Raw genomic sequence first — 17,538 nt, 5'->3', positions numbered from 1 at the left:
TCCGCCTCCTGGTAGTTGGAGGCGTGAAGGTTGGGGAGTGCTCTCCCGTTCTTGAATGTCATCGCAATAGGGACGACACGGGCAGAGATATAGAAGAACTCCCGCTTCCAAGACCGAAGACTGCGCTTGGTAGCACAGATCTTCAAACCCTTGATCCGAGTGACCAAGGTGTACCAGCCTTGGATGCACCTCCAAGAGTAGAAGGTCATCAGGCGGTCGACGCGGGACTCAACACCCAGAATGAGGCACACCCATTCAAAATGACGGATCTTGGCGATCGCCATTGGGTGTACCTCCGTCAAGTGTACACCGTGTTTCTCCAAAACACGGTACACAAACTTCGTCAATGGGAACCTGAAATTCCCATAAATGAAGAATGCAGCATACACCCCTATCTTGCCCTTGGGGGCATCGTACACCGTCTGGTGAGGCTCAGGAAACTCAGGCTCGAAAGGCTCGAGCATGAACTTCTTGACGATGTACTGATAAAGGTCGACGGAAAGAGCACACTGGCACTCGCCAGCAGTACTCTTATCGTCCTTGTCAGAAGTGGACGTTGGGTTCTCGATATACACGTCGGACTCTTCGGCGGTAACTTCTGGATCGTGAAGGGAAGACATGTTGGGGATGGAAAGAAGAACGATTTCAGGAGAATGCTCGACAAAAGTTAGAGTATTCGCCGGAAATCGCTTAGAAGAAGAAGGAAGTGAAAGTGTGAGTTGAGATGCATCCTCTCCTCCCTTTATATACTCATCGCAATGAATGCGATGAATTTAATGCGGAGGAGAGAGGAAAGCGCAGGAGCAATGAGAAGATGACACGTGAAAAGCAAGCCGGCAACAGCTGTCGACAGGACGCGTGCCGTAAGGACGCGTGCCGTAAAATTCGCGCCCACGCGCCCGAAAACTCGCGCCCACACGCCTGAAAAAGCGTCTGGAATGACCATATGATGTCATGTCGCCATAACTTCCTGCATGTCCTGAAACTGTCAGAAGAAACCGTCGGAAGACGCTAACGTCCCTTCAACAGTTTGGACTGTTCTTATCCTTTCACCAACTCTTCGAATTTCAAAAAAGATTCAAAAAGACTCAAAAATAAGAGGGAATATACCCCCTTACCTTGGGAAGTAAAAAACCATAAGACAAGTGCGGGTACAGTGTCAAGGCGAAACCCTTCACATACTTAGCACTTGCAGGGAATTGAAGCCAAGAAGGATCTTATGGGCCGTGCTTGCGGAAATGGAAATAACACCTCCGCATAGCGAGAACGTTGAGAACTAGCTTGTTTGAAACTTCAAGGCGGAATTGGTGGTTTAACATACTGATCACTATGTCCAAAACTACCAAAACCTCGTGGAGAGCCTATACAAGTGAAACTTAACGCTCCCGACTTGTGGAGAGGTTAAACACCTACCCGCATCATAACCAAAGATCAGGCAGAAAAGTCGGGAATTTCTGCAAGTGACATTAGGAAAACCGCGGGAAGAATCCCCACGGAAAACCTTAAAAAACAAAAACCTCTTTCAAAACCCCTTGCTTAAAGTCCAAAAGTTCACCTCACTAATTCATGAGAAGAACAATGGACTGGGGGGACTTGAAGAGGTAGGTCCCCGCAAAGCCCAGTTGGACCTGCAAGACACACCTTGATGGGGTACGTCTGCGCAAAGACCAACTGGTTCCGCAAGACCCACCATGCTCAGAGAGATGAAGACCTTACACGCAGTAAGCCAGCTGTTCCCGCAGGAAAGTCTCCTTTGGTACAGTACCCTGCCTGTTCCCGCAGCTATGGGTACAAGCTGAGAAGGAAGGCTATCCGCACTAACAGTAAAGCTACACGCATAAGGCACTAACTCTTAATACTTCAGCAATGTCACCTGAAGAAGGAATGAGCAAGGCGGGAATATTCCCGCCCAAAAGAGCCAGTCCGTATGCTTCTGGAAGATCTTTTGTACTATACCTGCCAAGGTATGGACAAAATAGACAAGATCTGACCAAAGCAGCCCATGAACCAATCACAGGGTGACAGCTCACCGACAATGGTACGAGGAGGAGCATGCTCCAGTACAAAATGTCACTCTCAGCCGCTGCCTACCCACCAACCCTCATCGTGGCACGTACATAGCCTGTAGTTGGTGGAAAAGGAATAGTACACAGCCGGCCATGTCACTATCAGCCGCTGCCTACCCACCAACCACCAGCATGGCACGTACGTAGCCCACAGTTGGTGGAAAAGGAATATTATACAGCTAGCTGTACCTGCTTGGAAACCTACCTTTGGCTATAAATACTCCAACACCTTGGAACGGTAAGGACAGATCATCTGATATTATCTTATCGTCTCTAGCTATTTCTCTTAATATACACTTATATTCAGAGCAATCTAGTCTGATTCTCACGCCGGAGGGTGGTCACAAGGAGGAACCCCCTCTTCTCAGTGACGAGCTCACGGTGTCTGTTTTGCAGGTTAAGAAGAATAACCATCTTTGCCGGACCTAACCCTCGTGGGAAACATCTACTTAACCCTAATATTATCCTTAATCTGCCGGGGTCACTTAGTGTTTCTTTAAGGTCTAATAAGAGTGATCTAAACCAATATGATATTTTATCATCTAGTAACAGATTCAAGATTTTTTTTTAAAGGGTTCACTATTTTTCAATGTTTCAATATCAAATTAGTTATAAAAATATTCAGATAGGTTCAAGTCAGGCAGGGGTGATCCAACCATTTTAGGAGTCTAAAGTAGGGGTGTGTTTTTTAACCGTACCCGAATAACAAACCCAAACCGAAGTGACCCGAGACCCAAATAACCCAACCCGAATTCACACGGGCCGATTAAACTCCCAACCTGAACCCGAGATAAAATATTCGGTTCGGCATTTGGGTTGAAATACCCAGATTCGGGTTGACCCGAATAACCCGAAGTATAATACATCAATGCATGTATCCCTAATTTTATAGGGTAGTTTAGCGGTGAAGTAGCACGGTGACCTTACATATTATTGTTCGGTTGTTCTCAAGACTCCAATTAATATTGGATCTATCACATCCCAATGTATTAATGACCATAAAGCATGCTGAGAATGTATCTTCAATTCAAAAACTTAAATAGTATGTATTTAAACTAATATTTATTGAGCATGTTTCTTCAATCTACACAAGTATTAATCCACAGGCTATAACGCTCCTTCATCCCGTCTAATGCATTCTTGTATGATAAATTCCATGTTTTGCTAAATAATATATGTTATTGTTGAATATGGCTGTATATTATGGTTTTATAATGGCTTGGAATATGGTTTTTTTATTTATGATATTATTAAAGGTGGAAACCTACCTTCGGCTATAAATACTCCAACACCTTGGAACGGTAAGGACAGATCATCTGATATTATCTTATCGTCTCTAGCTATTTCTCTTAATATACACTTATATTCAGAGCAATCTAGTCTGATTCTCACGCCGGAGGGTGGTCACAAGGAGGAACCCCCCCCCTCTCAGTGACGAGCTCACGGTGTCTGTTTTGCAGGTTGAGAAGAATAACCATCTTTGCCGGACCTAACCCTCGTGAGAAACATCTACTTAACCCTAAGATTATCCTTAATCTGCCAGGGTCACTTAGTGTTTCTTCAATTGTTCATCACCTCAACCTAGCATATTATTAATATTCTTTGTTTGACAAGTCAACCACACTGTTCTATCTCATCTGTTCATAACTTATAACCCTGATTATCAACTTTTAAACATAATGATAGTATTCTTCTAAATCAATATCAACTATAAGATTTTTTTTCCAATATTAATATAGTTGTCAAATTCTTCAGTAATTAATATTTAATACTACTTTTGTAGCATAAGACTGTGTGACTATAAAAAGTCAAAATAGCCTATAAATTTTAGATTTCTTGACCAACATACTAGGTAGGATCATAGGAATTTGGAACAAGTTCTGCACCCTCATGATTGGTAACTTGAATGAATCCTTTTATATATTTTTTTCTAAGACCATTCAGTCGAGGGCTATAAAATGTGGGTGACTTTTGACACATGACGCCACATCAGCAAATGAACGATTTTCAGGGTGTAATGATGTTGTAGGGGCGATTTTTACACGTGGAGGGCTACCAACGATCATGTTATTATTTTATTATTATTTTCCTTCATAAAACCAGCGACATAGGTATGCCCCCTTATCCCGGGGGGGGGGGGGGGGGTACCTCCAAAAATCACCCCTTGTCACCCCCAACAATTCGCCAGCTATACTTGGCCTAACAGCTAAATATTCACACCAAAACCACCTTACCACCCCCACCAAAGCAGTAGTTAAATTGAATGAATCCTAATAATTTTAATAAATTCAAGTCTGATGTCTTTCATTTTTTTTCTCCTAATGTTCTTATGTTATTGTAGGGAGACAGAAAATATGTAATTTATTTTCATCATTTTAATTTTTTTCAATGTACTAATATAGTTCCAATTTTAAAATATTGCTATATAATGTTACTAGGTACAAAACTAAACATATGGAGCTTTTAGGCAAACAAGTTGCTGAAAAAATTATTTACCAAATGACGTGGTTTCAAAATATTTACCAACCTAGTAATTATAAATAACTTAACATACTTCTCTTTGTTATTTTATTTTTCCCATCAACTCATAATTTTGTAGGTGAACCTTTCTAAGGTAAGTTACATTTTGATTTTAAAACAATTAATCGTTTGATGATTTACATGCCTACTTATATTAAAATGACTAAACTTATAATACACAGATCAATTCACATTGGCTCTATGTTTACATTTATGTTTGTTATTCTTAACCAACACGTCGCATTTGTAATTTTGAATGTTGTATATATAGATATGCAGTGGTAACAGGGGCAAACAAAGGTATAGGATTTGAAATATGCAAGTGTCGAAGCATGAAATGAATCTGACCTGATCCATGACGATGTTTCCACGGATTTTGAGATGAACGAACCACGCCTTTATCTTCTTCTCCGGTTGCTTGAGATCTGCAATGGCTTTTTGGGGGTGTGGAGGTGACTGCTAAGAAATCTCAAGGATCTCTTGTTTACAGACACAAAAATATATGATGGCGGCTCTTACTGAGCATTCCGCCCCCATAATAAGGAGGTGAAGACCTCCTTATATAGAGAGCCTCATGGCCACCATCATGGTACCCTAATGGGCCTAGCCCAGTTAGGGTTACCTCCACAAAACCCCCTCAGCCCAATAACATTGTATTAGTCCGTATAATAAAATAAGCCAAACATAATAAATTTAGGGTCGTAAAACCGGGTTTAGTACCATACCCCTACAAGCCCCCCAAGTCCAGTGTTGCTCCTAGGCGTGTAAGCGTTTAGGTGGAGCGCTGGACTTTATAAGGTGTGTTAGGACGTGAGGCGGTTTTTTTCCTTTTCTTCGGCCTTGTCTTTATTGTCTTTGAGTTTTGGGAGTTTTCTCCATGATGGTGACATGTTGTGGTCCTTATGATAATGATGGTGCACTAGCATGAATAAGATATAGCACGCATCATAACAATAGTGGCGTGGTGCCTGATAAAAGATAGAGTGCACGTCTCGATAATAATGTAATGTAACTTGCGCGCGAGGCAGCTTACGAGTTATAAAAATAATTAAGCTTGTGCGTGAGGCGACTTACGAGCTATAAAATAATAAAGCTTGCGCGCGAGGCGACTTACGAGCTATAAGAATAATTAAGCTGGCGCGTGAGGCGACTTACGAGCTATAAAATAATAAAGCTTGCGCGCGAGGCGACTTACGAGCTATAAGAATAATTAAGCTTGCGCGTGAGGCGACTTACGAGCTATAAAAAAATAAAGCTTGCGCGCGAGGCGACTTACGAGCTATAAGAATAATTAAGCTGGCGCGTGAGGCGACTTACGAGCTATAAAATAATAAAGCTTGCGCGCGAGGCGACTTACGAGCTATAAGAATAATTAAGCTGGCGCGGGAGGCAACTTACGAGCTATAAGAATAATTAAGCTTGCGCGCGAGGCGACTTACGAGCTATAAGAATAATTAAGCTGGCGCGTGAGGCGACTTACGAGCTATAAAATAATAAAGCTTGCGCGCGAGGCGACTTACGAGCTATAAAATAATTAAGCTTGCGCGCGAGGCGACTTACGAGCTATAAAATAATTAAGCTGGCGCGTGAGGCGACTTACGAGCTATAAAATAATAAAGCTTGCGCGCGAGGCGACTTACGAGCTATAAGAATAATTAAGCTGGCGCGTGAGGCGACTTACGAGCTATAAAAAAATAAAGCTTGCGCGCGAGGCGACTTACGAGCTATAAGAATAATTAAGCTGGCGCGTGAGGCGACTTACGAGCTATAAAATAATAAAGCTTGCGCGCGAGGCGACTTACGAGCTATAAGAATAATTAAGCTGGCGCGTGAGGCGACTTACGAGCTATAAGAATAATTAAGCTTGCGCGCGAGGAGACTTACGAGCTATAAGAATAATTAAGTTGGCGCGTGAGGCGACTTACGAGCTATAAAATAATAAAGCTTGCGCGAGAGGCGACTTACGAGCTATAAAATAATTAAGCTTGCGCGCGAGGCGACTTACGAGCTATAAAATAATTAAGCTGGCGCGTGAGGCGACTTACGAGCTATAAAATAATAAAGCTTGCGCGCGAGGCGACTTACGAGCTATAAGAATAATTAAGCTGGCGCGTGAGGCGACTTACGAGCTATAAAATAATAAAGCTTGCGCGCGAGGCGACTTACGAGCTATAATAATAATTAAGCTGGCGCGTGAGGCGACTTACGAGCTATAAAATAATAAAGCTTGCGCGCGAGGCGACTTACGAGCTATAAAATAATTAAGCTTGCGCGCGAGGCGACTTACGAGCTATAAAATAATTAAGCTGGCGCGTGAGGCGACTTACGAGCTATAAAATAATAAAGCTGGCGCGTGAGGCGACTTACAAGCTATAAAATAATAAAGCTTGCGCGAGAGGCGACTTACGAGCTATAAGAATAATTAAGCTGGCGCGTAGCCATGTGGGATATTATTAGGCTCCCGACCTTTAAGTTTGGCGCGTCGCCATATGGGTTTATAAGGATTCCCAACCTTTGAATATGGCGTGTAGCCGTATGGGTTTGGGGATTCCCAACCTTTTGGTTTGGCGCGCGGCCTATGGGTTTATGAGGATTCCCAACCTTTAAGTTTGGCGCGTGGCCTATGGGTTTATGAGGATTCCCAACCTTTAAGTTTGGCGCGTGGCCTATGGGTTTATGAGGATTCCCAACCTTTAAGTTTGGCGCGTATGTGATATGCGCCATGCGCAGATGTTTCACGCGCGGATGTGATATGCGCCATGCGCAGATGTTTCACGCGCGGATGTGATATGCGTGAGCGTATGCGTGAGCATACGTGATGCGTGAGCGTATGCGTGAGCATACGTGATGCGTGAGCGTATGCGTGAGCATACGTGATGCGTGAGCCTATGCGTGACCATACGTGATGCGTGAGCATATGCGTGAGCATACGTGTAGGTTTTGGCTTTGTGTCTTCATGACATCCTGATTTTAAGCCTCGTCTATATTTTGTGGGTTGACCCGCCTCACTCGATGTAGGGCGGGTGCATACCCCCTTCAAGCCCCCCAGTCTAATGTGTCTTGTCTCGCGCGAGCGAGATAAGATAGATATTAGACAAGTTTGCTTTTTCAATAGGGCCTGTTTTTTCTTTTTCTTTTCTTGCACGCGCGTTGCGCGTGATTCCATCCCTCTGGTGAAAACGAATCGTCAATGCACGTGGTTGGTTGGTGTTGGATCGCGGTGGTGCGGTGCTCGGCGCTAGCGCGCATGAGTGAATGCGCGCTGCTGCTTCATGGCGATGTATTGAATCGTGGTGGCGCATGCGTGGTGGCGATGTATTGAATCGCGGCGGCGCATGCGTGATGGCGGTACATCGAACCATGGTGGCGCATGCACGATAGCGCGCGCGTGTGCTTGTTGAATATAAGGTATGCTTACACGTTGAAATTTGAACAAGGTTGTAAGGAATTTATTAAGTACTCCTTAATAGTTATCATATTTCAGGCTATTTTGCGATATTTTGAATATGCTAACACGTGTCTTGGCATTTCGTTACTCCTCTTTTGCGCGACGTTATCGTGCATTTATTATAGGGAATTATGAATGAGTTCTTTAGCCTTTGAGCGTCTATATTTGGCGCATCCATTATAATCCCATGCGCGGCCCCGACCTGAAACCTCAACAACTGTGTTTTGGCATGTGCTTTGCCTTAGTTGTTCTTAGGTATGTTATGGTCGAGCCGCGCAATACGCGGGATGGATGCTATGAGTAATTTGAGCTAAGGCTCATATTATTGGGCTAAGGCCCTGACGTTTTAGAGTTAAAACTCGTCAACGCGTTTGAGCTTGAAGCTCGCGCATGTATGTTTTACTTCGTTTTATTTTTAGTTTGATGTCAATATAATGTTGTCATATTGCTCAAATTAATAAAAGGAAGTGTGAAACATGTATGCAAAGGTCAAAATCAGGCTTGCACATGCATGGCGGCGGAGTCGTGACTCGCGGGCGAGCATGCATGGTGGCGAAGCTTGCTCCTTGGCAGTGCGCATGCATGACGGCGAGTCTTTTGCGCAAAACCCACATGGTGGTTTCTGCGGAGTGAGAATTCGCTGGCGCGCGTGCATGGCGGCGGGAGTCTCCATAATCTAGATTGTAATTTTAAACATAGAATCCATGTTTGTAATCCAGATCTAGATCTGTAAATCAGATCTAGATAGATCTGAAGCTCGGAGCTGAGAGAATTTAAAACCATCACAGATCCGGAGGTTTGATCATCCGAATCAGGTAGTTTCTTTTTTGGATCTACAAATCCTTTTCAGCTTCATTTTTGCACAAATATGGAAGCCTCTTTTAGATCTATGGATCTTTTTGAGCTTTAATAGAACAAGTCTTGAAGCCTCTTTCTGTAAACTTCCAGATCTGGGTTTTTCTTGGGAGAGATCTGAGGACCGAGACGAAAATCGAAGGGTAGTTCGTTGCCGTCCGACGGATGGCGCCAATGTCGAAGCATGAAATGAATCTGACCTGATCCATGACGATGTTTCCACGGATTTTGAGATGAACGAACCACGCCTTTATCTTCTTCTCCGGTTGCTTGAGATCTGCAATGGCTTTTTGGGGGTGTGGAGGTGACTGCTAAGAAATCTCAAGGATCTCTTGTTTACAGACACAAAAATATATGATGGCGGCTCTTACTGAGCATTCCGCCCCCATAATAAGGAGGTGAAGACCTCCTTATATAGAGAGCCTCATGGCCACCATCATGGTACCCTAATGGGCCTAGCCCAGTTAGGGTTACCTCCACAAAACCCCCTCAGCCCAATAACATTGTATTAGTCCGTATAATAAAATAAGCCAAACATAATAAATTTAGGGTCGTAAAACCGGGTTTAGTACCATACCCCTACAGCAAGCAACTAGCTTCAAATGGGATCAAAGTAGTGTTGACCGCTAGAGACGAAAAGAAAGGGACCGATGCAGTTGCCAAATTCAAAGAGACTCATCTTTCGAATCTTGTTACATTTCATCAACTTGATGTGGTGGATCCTGCTAGTGTTGCTTCTTTAGCTCAATTTGTGAAATCCCAATTTGGAAAACTTGATATCTTGGTACGATCCAAAACCGCGCTCTTCAATTCTATCAATATTACATTTTTTATTTTTGACCACTCGTTCACAAAAAAAATGTGTAGGTTAACAATTCCGGAATTGGTGGTGTTATTGCAGATGAAGAAGCTTTAAGGGCTTCAAGAACTAGTGGCAAAGAGGTAATTGTTTTTTAGTAAGGGGATCATTTGTACTGTATTATTATTATTATTATTATTATTATTAATTTATTATTATTATTATTATTATTATTGTTGTTGTGGTGGTTGTGGTTGTTGTTGTTATAATTATAATTTTTGGTTTGATGCAGGCGGCAGGAGGCCAAATCGAGTGGAATAAGATATTAACCGAGTCTTATGAGTTGGCAGTACAATGTATACAAACGAACTACTATGGAGCGAAATGAGTGGTAGATCATTTCATTCCTATTCTCGAATCATCCGATTCGCCAACGATTGTAAACATTTCCTCGTCCATGGGAAAGCCAAAGGTACGCTATCCAAACGACACACGCATAGAAAACATTTGGTTACCTGTTTTATTATTATTATTATTATTATTATTATTATTATTATTATTATTATTATTATTATTATTATTATTATTGTGTTTCAGGGTTTAAAAAATGAATGGGCTAAAGGCATATTAAGTGATATTGAAAGCTTAACAGAAGAGAAAATAGATGAAGTAATTGATGAATATTTGAAAGATTACAAAGATGGGTTGTTAGAATCCAAAGGCTGGCCTCCTTTAATGTCAGCATATATTATCTCAAAAGCAGCCATGAATGCTTACACAAGATATTTGGCCAAGAAATACCCGAGTTTTTCCGTCAATTGTGTGTGTCCAGGCTTTGTTAAAACATACATCAACTATAATACCGGGATATTGAGTGTTGAAGACGGCGCAGAAGTTCCGGTTAAGGTTGCGTTGACTCCTAAAGGTGGTCCTTCCGGGTGCTTTTTTGATAGAAATGGTGTCACCTCATTTGAATGAATGTATGATTTGACATGGGGAATATTGTTCTTCAAGATTATGTGTTATTGTATGCTTCTTCTATATGTTTAAGTTTTGTAACTAGTAGTCTAATATAATGTTTTGTGTAGGATTTATGTGTTGATTGTTAGGTTGTTTCAAGATCATGTGTTTTAAGTGATTCTTTAGTTGCTTCAAATTTAGATAATTAAATATTATTTGATTGTTGAATTGCTTTATGTTTAGATAATTAGATTGTGAAAAGTATAACACAAAGATTTGATTGGTGTGGACTAAACTAACGCAAATTGTATTAAATTACGAAAGACAAAACAAGCAGTCCACAAAAATACGAGAATGGAAACAAGCAATCGTATACAATGTGTAACATGGCTTAATTAGTATACTAGTAAGCTATCTAGGCATAGTTTTGAACCGAATAACATACTATGTATAACGTGATTGCAATTAATCAACTCTGTCAGGCATGCAATCAAATGCAAGATGATCTAAAATATAACTAACCAAATGTCATTAACAATACAATGAACTGATGTAAAAAAACAAATATATATAACATGAAAAATTCAAGTCTGGCTCCGAGAAAGCAAAAAAACATTTGGGCCGAAGGCGACATTTTTTTTTTTGTCTTTAAGTAAAAGGAGTATTTTGTTGGGTTTAAACAGATTAATTTTTATATAGGCTTACTTGGTTATAATTTGAGTTGTGTAAAAAACTTTTGTATAAAAAAGAATTAAACATGTCTCAAATGAGACTCCTCTTGGTTGTGAGTAATACCCAATTACCACTAGACTAAGCTAGTAGTTATGTAATTGTGTTAAATAAAAATACATATAATTATTTTCAAAAAAAAAAATTCCAGGCCTAGAGGTGCACAAATCGGGTTTTTCAAATACCTGGGTTCGGGTATGAAACTGGATTCGGGTATGACCGGGTATTAGAAAATCAGGTATTGGTAATACCGGGGTCGGGTTCGGGTCCGGATCCGGGTATTGTCTCTAAAAACCATACCCTAAGCATCGGGTTCGGGTCAGGTATAGAACCGGGTATTTAAATACCCTATTTTCGGGTATTGAAAAAACCCTATTTTTGGGTTTTTTTGGGGTTTTTTCGGGTATAGATTGGATTTTTTTAAAGGGTTACAATTTTTAGGAGTATTTTTTGGTATTTTTCAGGTATTTTTCGGGTAATTTCGGGTATAGATCGGGTATTTGAAAAACCCAGTTTCGGGTATTGGAAAAACCCGGTTCCGGGTATGGAACCGGTTCCAGGTATGAAACCGGTTCCGGTTTTCGGGTACTACCGGGTATAAATCTTCCGGGTACGAGTATTGGTACTAAAATGCATACCCTATCCGGACCCTACGGGTAGGGTCGGGTATTAAAAACCCGGGTATAAAAAAACTGGTTCCGGATGTATTTTTCGGGTCCGGTTCCGAGTTCGGGTTTTTTATACGCCACTCGGGCCTGTGGCCGTCGACCACCCGCCACCCCAAGGGCCGGCCCTGACGAAAATGTATTTAAGTAATCAACTGATTCAAAATTTCAAATAATAAAAATATAGTTATGCCTGGATTCTGGATCATAATACCGAATTGGCTGGGATGGGCTGGGCTGCAACAAAAAGCCCACAACCAATTAAATCACACAAAACCAATTAATTGTGTCTTTTATCCGAGTCTTGCTTGTGGTTGTGAAGTTCTCAAACCAATTAATTAAACGTAGCCTGTTTTGTAATCCTATAGTTGCGTTTAGTAAGGGGTATAAGTGTCGGTGGGACAACGTGTGTTTTGTGTAATATGGTGCCTGAATCATCGTTGCACTTGATGGTTCATTGTAGGGTGGCGAGATGGGTTTGGGCCATCATTCTTGATTGGGTAAAGTTACCGGGTATATGACACTTTGGTTTTGAGAGGGTGATACTAGAATATCCAAGTAAATGCAAAAGGAAAAAGGAATAAGCCGAGGTGGTATAAGCTATATTGATGGTGACATGGTGGACGATGTGGTTAACGAGGAATGACATGATTTTTAATAACAAAGTGTTTTCAATAGTGAGAGTAATAAACGATATCAAGACCATATCTTTTCTTTTATGGTTCAATGGAACAAGAGAATGGTACCCGAGTGGGATAAATGGAGCCGTTTCAACTTTGTCAATTTCTTCGTGTAAATGATTGATTGGGGTTTGGGTATTTTGTCAGTTTTCGTTTAATTTTATATCTTTTCTTGTAATCTTGGTCCCCTTGGTCGTTGTGAGTGATCCTTTTTTACCAATATAATTGGTCTTTCAAAGAAAAGTTGTGTTTAGCGAATAATTAATGTGCAATAGCATACCAACTTCCTCTTTATAAATTTAACCAAATAGATCAAAATCAAATGCACATGTTTGTATATATAGTACACTAGGATATAGCCCGTGTGATACACGGGTGGTTAAAAAGTAAACAAAAAAGTTAAATTTAATAATATACATAATAACATACCTTATGGATTTATAAGATATAAATAATTTTTTTTTCTAAAATACATATATTAGTAAGAATATTTTATATTTGTATTTTAAAAGAAATCAAAATGAAAGGTTGTGAATCTATAAGCATTAAGAAAAAGATAAAGTTAACATCAATTAATCCTAGTTGAGTTGATAAACCACAAATATTTTAAAATTGAGGTAGTGAGTTCAATTTCCACCAACAACATATTTTTCATTTTATCATTCATTAAATGGAAATTGTAAAAATGAAAACTTATACACTTGGCATCTATGTGGAGGGTCTAGTTGAATGACATGTGAAAAGAATGTGTTGCTTTAATATATAGGTAGATTCCGTACATGTTAATTGTTAACCAAGAGGTCAGGATTTTCCACAAGTGATTAAATGTAACTAAGATGTTTTTGTCCATTTGATTTTGATAATTATGAAACTTGGTCAGAATATAATTTAAAAATCAATACAGGATTTTGCTTGTGTCGTTACATAATACTATGAAAATTGTAAAGAGGGCAAACAATCACAATGGCGTATAAACTCAAAAAATTTGGGAAAGGCGTTTGGGTGTTGAAGAGAATAAAATTGGTTTATCTTGTATTGTAGTTATCATTCGTTTTACTAGTCCAAAAGAAAAGTGTTAAATATGTTTTAATGGAATAAAGTACTAGTGTTATGTTTTATATGTTCGTTACACAGAAAAGAGTTATTTAAAAATGTTCGTTTTGAAAAATATAATAGTTAGTTCTCAAATGATGAAAACCCCATAGTGAACAACTATAAGGACATTGTCTGTTTGTTATAAATTTTCTAATTCTATATTTATATTATGTAAGCGTAATGTAGTGTTATGTTTTATATATTCCAACGGATTTGATATTATATTTTTTTGGTGTGATCTAACCCGACCCAAACTATAGAACCAGTCCGAAAATTATATAATCGAATGATACACATCTATGCACCGAATATTAGTGACACATTTTAAAAAATCCCAAGCTTCACTACACATTATCTGTATTCTATACTACTTGTTTACTGGCTTTAATTCTTTAAAGTTTGTTATCAACAATATTTTACTTTGGCAGCCATCGACCTATTGTGGCAATTTATATTCTTTAAAGTTTTTCTATTATTCAGCAATGATTTGAAAACCGGTATATACCGACTGGTAATCCAGATTCCAGGGTAGTGTCCGGTAAGTTATAACCCAGTAAATAGGTCGAATGGCTTAAAGATTGAACCGTCGGGAAATACAGCATTACCGGTTCGAACCGGAGTACCAATCTAAGTCCAACTGAAAGTTGAAATTTTTTGGTGGCGAAACATTTGGTTTTTACCTACCAATCCATGTTTAACCTAGCGGCCATCGAACTCTAGTTCCAAAACATTGTCATCGATTCAGTTTGTATAGCATCAATTGGAAGAGCTTTGAACTTTTGTATTATTTTTTGAGTTAAAATTGTATTTTTATGAAATTATAATATTAACTAGGGGTGTTTTGGTGAACTTTTAATACTTTCTTATTTGCTATTTATTTGTTGAAAAGCAAAAGGTGTTTAATAAAGCTCTTCCAAAAGCTTCAAGATGAAGCTTTTCAAAAGTGGCGTTTGCTTTTCAAATAAACAAATAAGCAAATCTAAAAGTTCACTCAAACACCCCCTAGTTAACACGATTGAGCCACCCAGTACAACCGGTTGAACTTTTTCTATGCCCAACCTGATAAGGGTAAAAACGGTTTTTATTTTTTAAAGAATTCTTTTTAAATTCTGATCATAAAGAATAATTTTGTTTACGATAAAAAAAAAGTCGGTATAAATAATTCAATAAAGAGTAAACTCTGGTTTTTGCCCCTATGGTTTGTCTAAATCTAGGGTTTTAGTCCACTAGTTTCAAATTTGCGATTGTCTTCCCTGTTGTTTCAATTCACTTGCAAGTAAACTCAAATTCACTAATCCCGTTAAGTCTGGTTGTTAAACCAATCAGTGTGCCCTTCACGTGAGGGGCAGTTTTGTCCTTTTTCCCCCAAAGACACCCCAGCCCCTCACGTGAGGGAGCTTGCGAATTAGGACCGGGGTTTATTTGGTAAGAAAAATGACAAAACTACCCATCATGTGAGGGGCATGCTGATGGGTTTAACGACCATAATTAACGGGGTTAATGAATTCGGGTTAATTGTAAGTGAAATGAAACTACAGGGACGAAAATCACAAATTTTTAAAACTATTAGACTAAAAACGCAAATTAAGACAAACCACAGGGACAAAAACCGTAGTTTACTATTCAATAAAATAATAGTAATACTTATTCATTTCCAAATTTAGAATTTGTTTTTGTACAAGCTGAATATCCCATTTCCAGATTGCTGTTTCTTTTAATGAAAAGTGGTTGTTTGGCAAGAAGTAAACCGCAAGATCTTCGATTTGTATGGTTGCCGTCAAATTAAGTTTCTTTGAAAACAAGAATAAAACAACAAATATTTAAAGAGATGTTTATGCCGATTCATAAGAAATCAATTTCTCTTCTCAATCAATTTCTCACTTTAAGTATTGCTAAAAGCTTGATAAACATTGTTTATAATGTTTGAATCATCTTACATAGATGTTGGTTCTTGTCTAGAGTGATTTTTGGATGCAAATAATGGTAAGTCTTCAGGATGGGATACATATATACTAAGATAATGGTATATGGGCCCGTTCAAATATATATGGGTTTAGTTGTATCGTTGTAATTATTATAAAGACACTCTTATAGTTGCATATAGTTTATGTATGCATCTGACTTAGGTGGTGTTTGTTATTTGTCTGAAGATCTTCCTGACCTCTTATGTTTGCGCCGCGCAGACCTTTAAGGTCGCAGACTGTTTGTTTTTCTGAAGACATTTCATTAAAAAACGTCTTCGCGCCCTCTTATCCTAGAAGACATGGATCTTCCTCTTTTCAAGTCTTCTGCGTCTTCTATCTCATTCAAAACCGTAGCTCCCTTTCATTCTACCATCTCCCCCCCCCCTCATCTCCTCCCCTACCATCTCCTTCACAACTGGCGCCGCACCACCGCGACCTCCACCGTTGGTTATGGCGCGTGGACACCGTATTGAGTCTGTTCCGGAACTACCGTTGGTTGTTAGCGATTCTGTTGAAGGTGTGGAGAAAACCCAGAATGCAATTAATGTTTTGAAGCAGATCGGGGCGTATCAAGATGCAGAAAAGGCGAAGGATTCGGTCAGGATTCGTCCGGGAAAAGGGAAGATAAGGAACAGGAGGTATCTCTCTCGTAAAGGACCTTTGATTGTGTACAGGACCGAAGGCACGAAGCTTGTGAAGGCGTTTAGGAACATACCTGAAGTTGAGATTGCGAATGTTGAGAGGTTGAATTTTGTTGAAGTTGGCTCCTGGTGGTCATTTAGGGAGGTTTATTATTTGGACAAAATCGGCGTTTGAGAAGTTGGATTCGATTTATGAAACCGCTGACCGCCACTGCTCCTCCACCAACCACAGCCGACGCCGCTGCCTTTCTCCCGATATCACCGCCGCCGCACGCTGCTCCGCCACCTCCAGTCGTAGCTGCCACCTCCACCGCCGTCTACCATCTACCTTGGCAAGTTTATTTTTTCAAGATTTGATAGTGTATTCACCATTTATTGTAATTAAGGGTGGCAAAATAAACCCAAATTGGTTGTTTTGGGTCAATTTGGATAATTTTTAAAATTGAGATGGGTCAGGATGTATCGAAAGAATTTTGCAAGAAGGTCATGATGGTGGAGTGGTGGTGGTGGGTTTTCGTCGGTGGGTGGAGTGGTGGTGGTTTTAGGTCGGTTTGTGCCGGCGGTGGAGTGACGGTGGTGGTGCCGGTGGCCGGAAAGTGGGTTTTATGTTCATGACCGGAAGATGAAGATTGTTATGGGTTTTATGTCAAAGGACTAAATTCACTTGAAATTCATCTGAGAAAATGAATTTCAAAAAACACAATTCAACTTTTTTTGAAATCTCACGTAAGAGATGTGAAGAAGATCAAAATTCATATGGGAGATGATGGTTTTAGATGAGATGATTTTCTAACAAAAACTATATGGGCTGATTGATTTGAACACAAAAGTCACATGGTAGGTGAGGTAATATACACTTGTCATAATCTCATTGGCTGGCCAAATCTATCGTTGGGATTTCCAATGTCACAGATCAGATGATTTTGGATTGATTGTTTTGGGAACTTGAAGATTTCAAAGCATATTTTCAGATTCTCTCTTCTAAAAAGGACTATTTTCAGAATTTTCCCTTTCTATATTTTGTGAGTGGGTTTTGCTAGAGGTGCACAAACCGGGTTAAAACTCAAAACCGGTTTGGGTTAAAACCGGTTCGGTTTGGTCAACAAAAGTCAAAAC

The 17,538-nt window shown here is 39.9% G+C and overlaps 2 pseudogenes across 1 annotated transcript; both read left to right on the top strand.

Moving 5' to 3' along the window:
- Positions 1 to 9,246: 9,246 nt before the first annotated feature.
- LOC143629023 ((+)-neomenthol dehydrogenase-like) lies at positions 9,247 to 10,666 on the top strand (annotated as a pseudogene). The gene is made up of 5 exons (XR_013152862.1): positions 9,247 to 9,287; positions 9,439 to 9,673; positions 9,757 to 9,831; positions 9,981 to 10,160; positions 10,286 to 10,666. The product of XR_013152862.1 is annotated as a (+)-neomenthol dehydrogenase-like (transcript).
- Positions 10,667 to 16,231: 5,565 nt separating this feature from the next.
- On the top strand, positions 16,232 to 16,597 carry LOC143629022 (large ribosomal subunit protein uL4 pseudogene; annotated as a pseudogene).
- Positions 16,598 to 17,538: the final 941 nt, after the last annotated feature.

Source organism: Bidens hawaiensis, unplaced genomic scaffold (genome assembly GCF_021521415.1).
Source record: "Bidens hawaiensis isolate Kalapana, Puna unplaced genomic scaffold, B.hawaiensis_p1.1 tig00005142_1, whole genome shotgun sequence".
In the NCBI taxonomy this organism is placed as follows: Eukaryota; Viridiplantae; Streptophyta; class Magnoliopsida; order Asterales; family Asteraceae; genus Bidens; species Bidens hawaiensis.
This window is presented reverse-complemented; position numbering and strand designations above follow the sequence as displayed.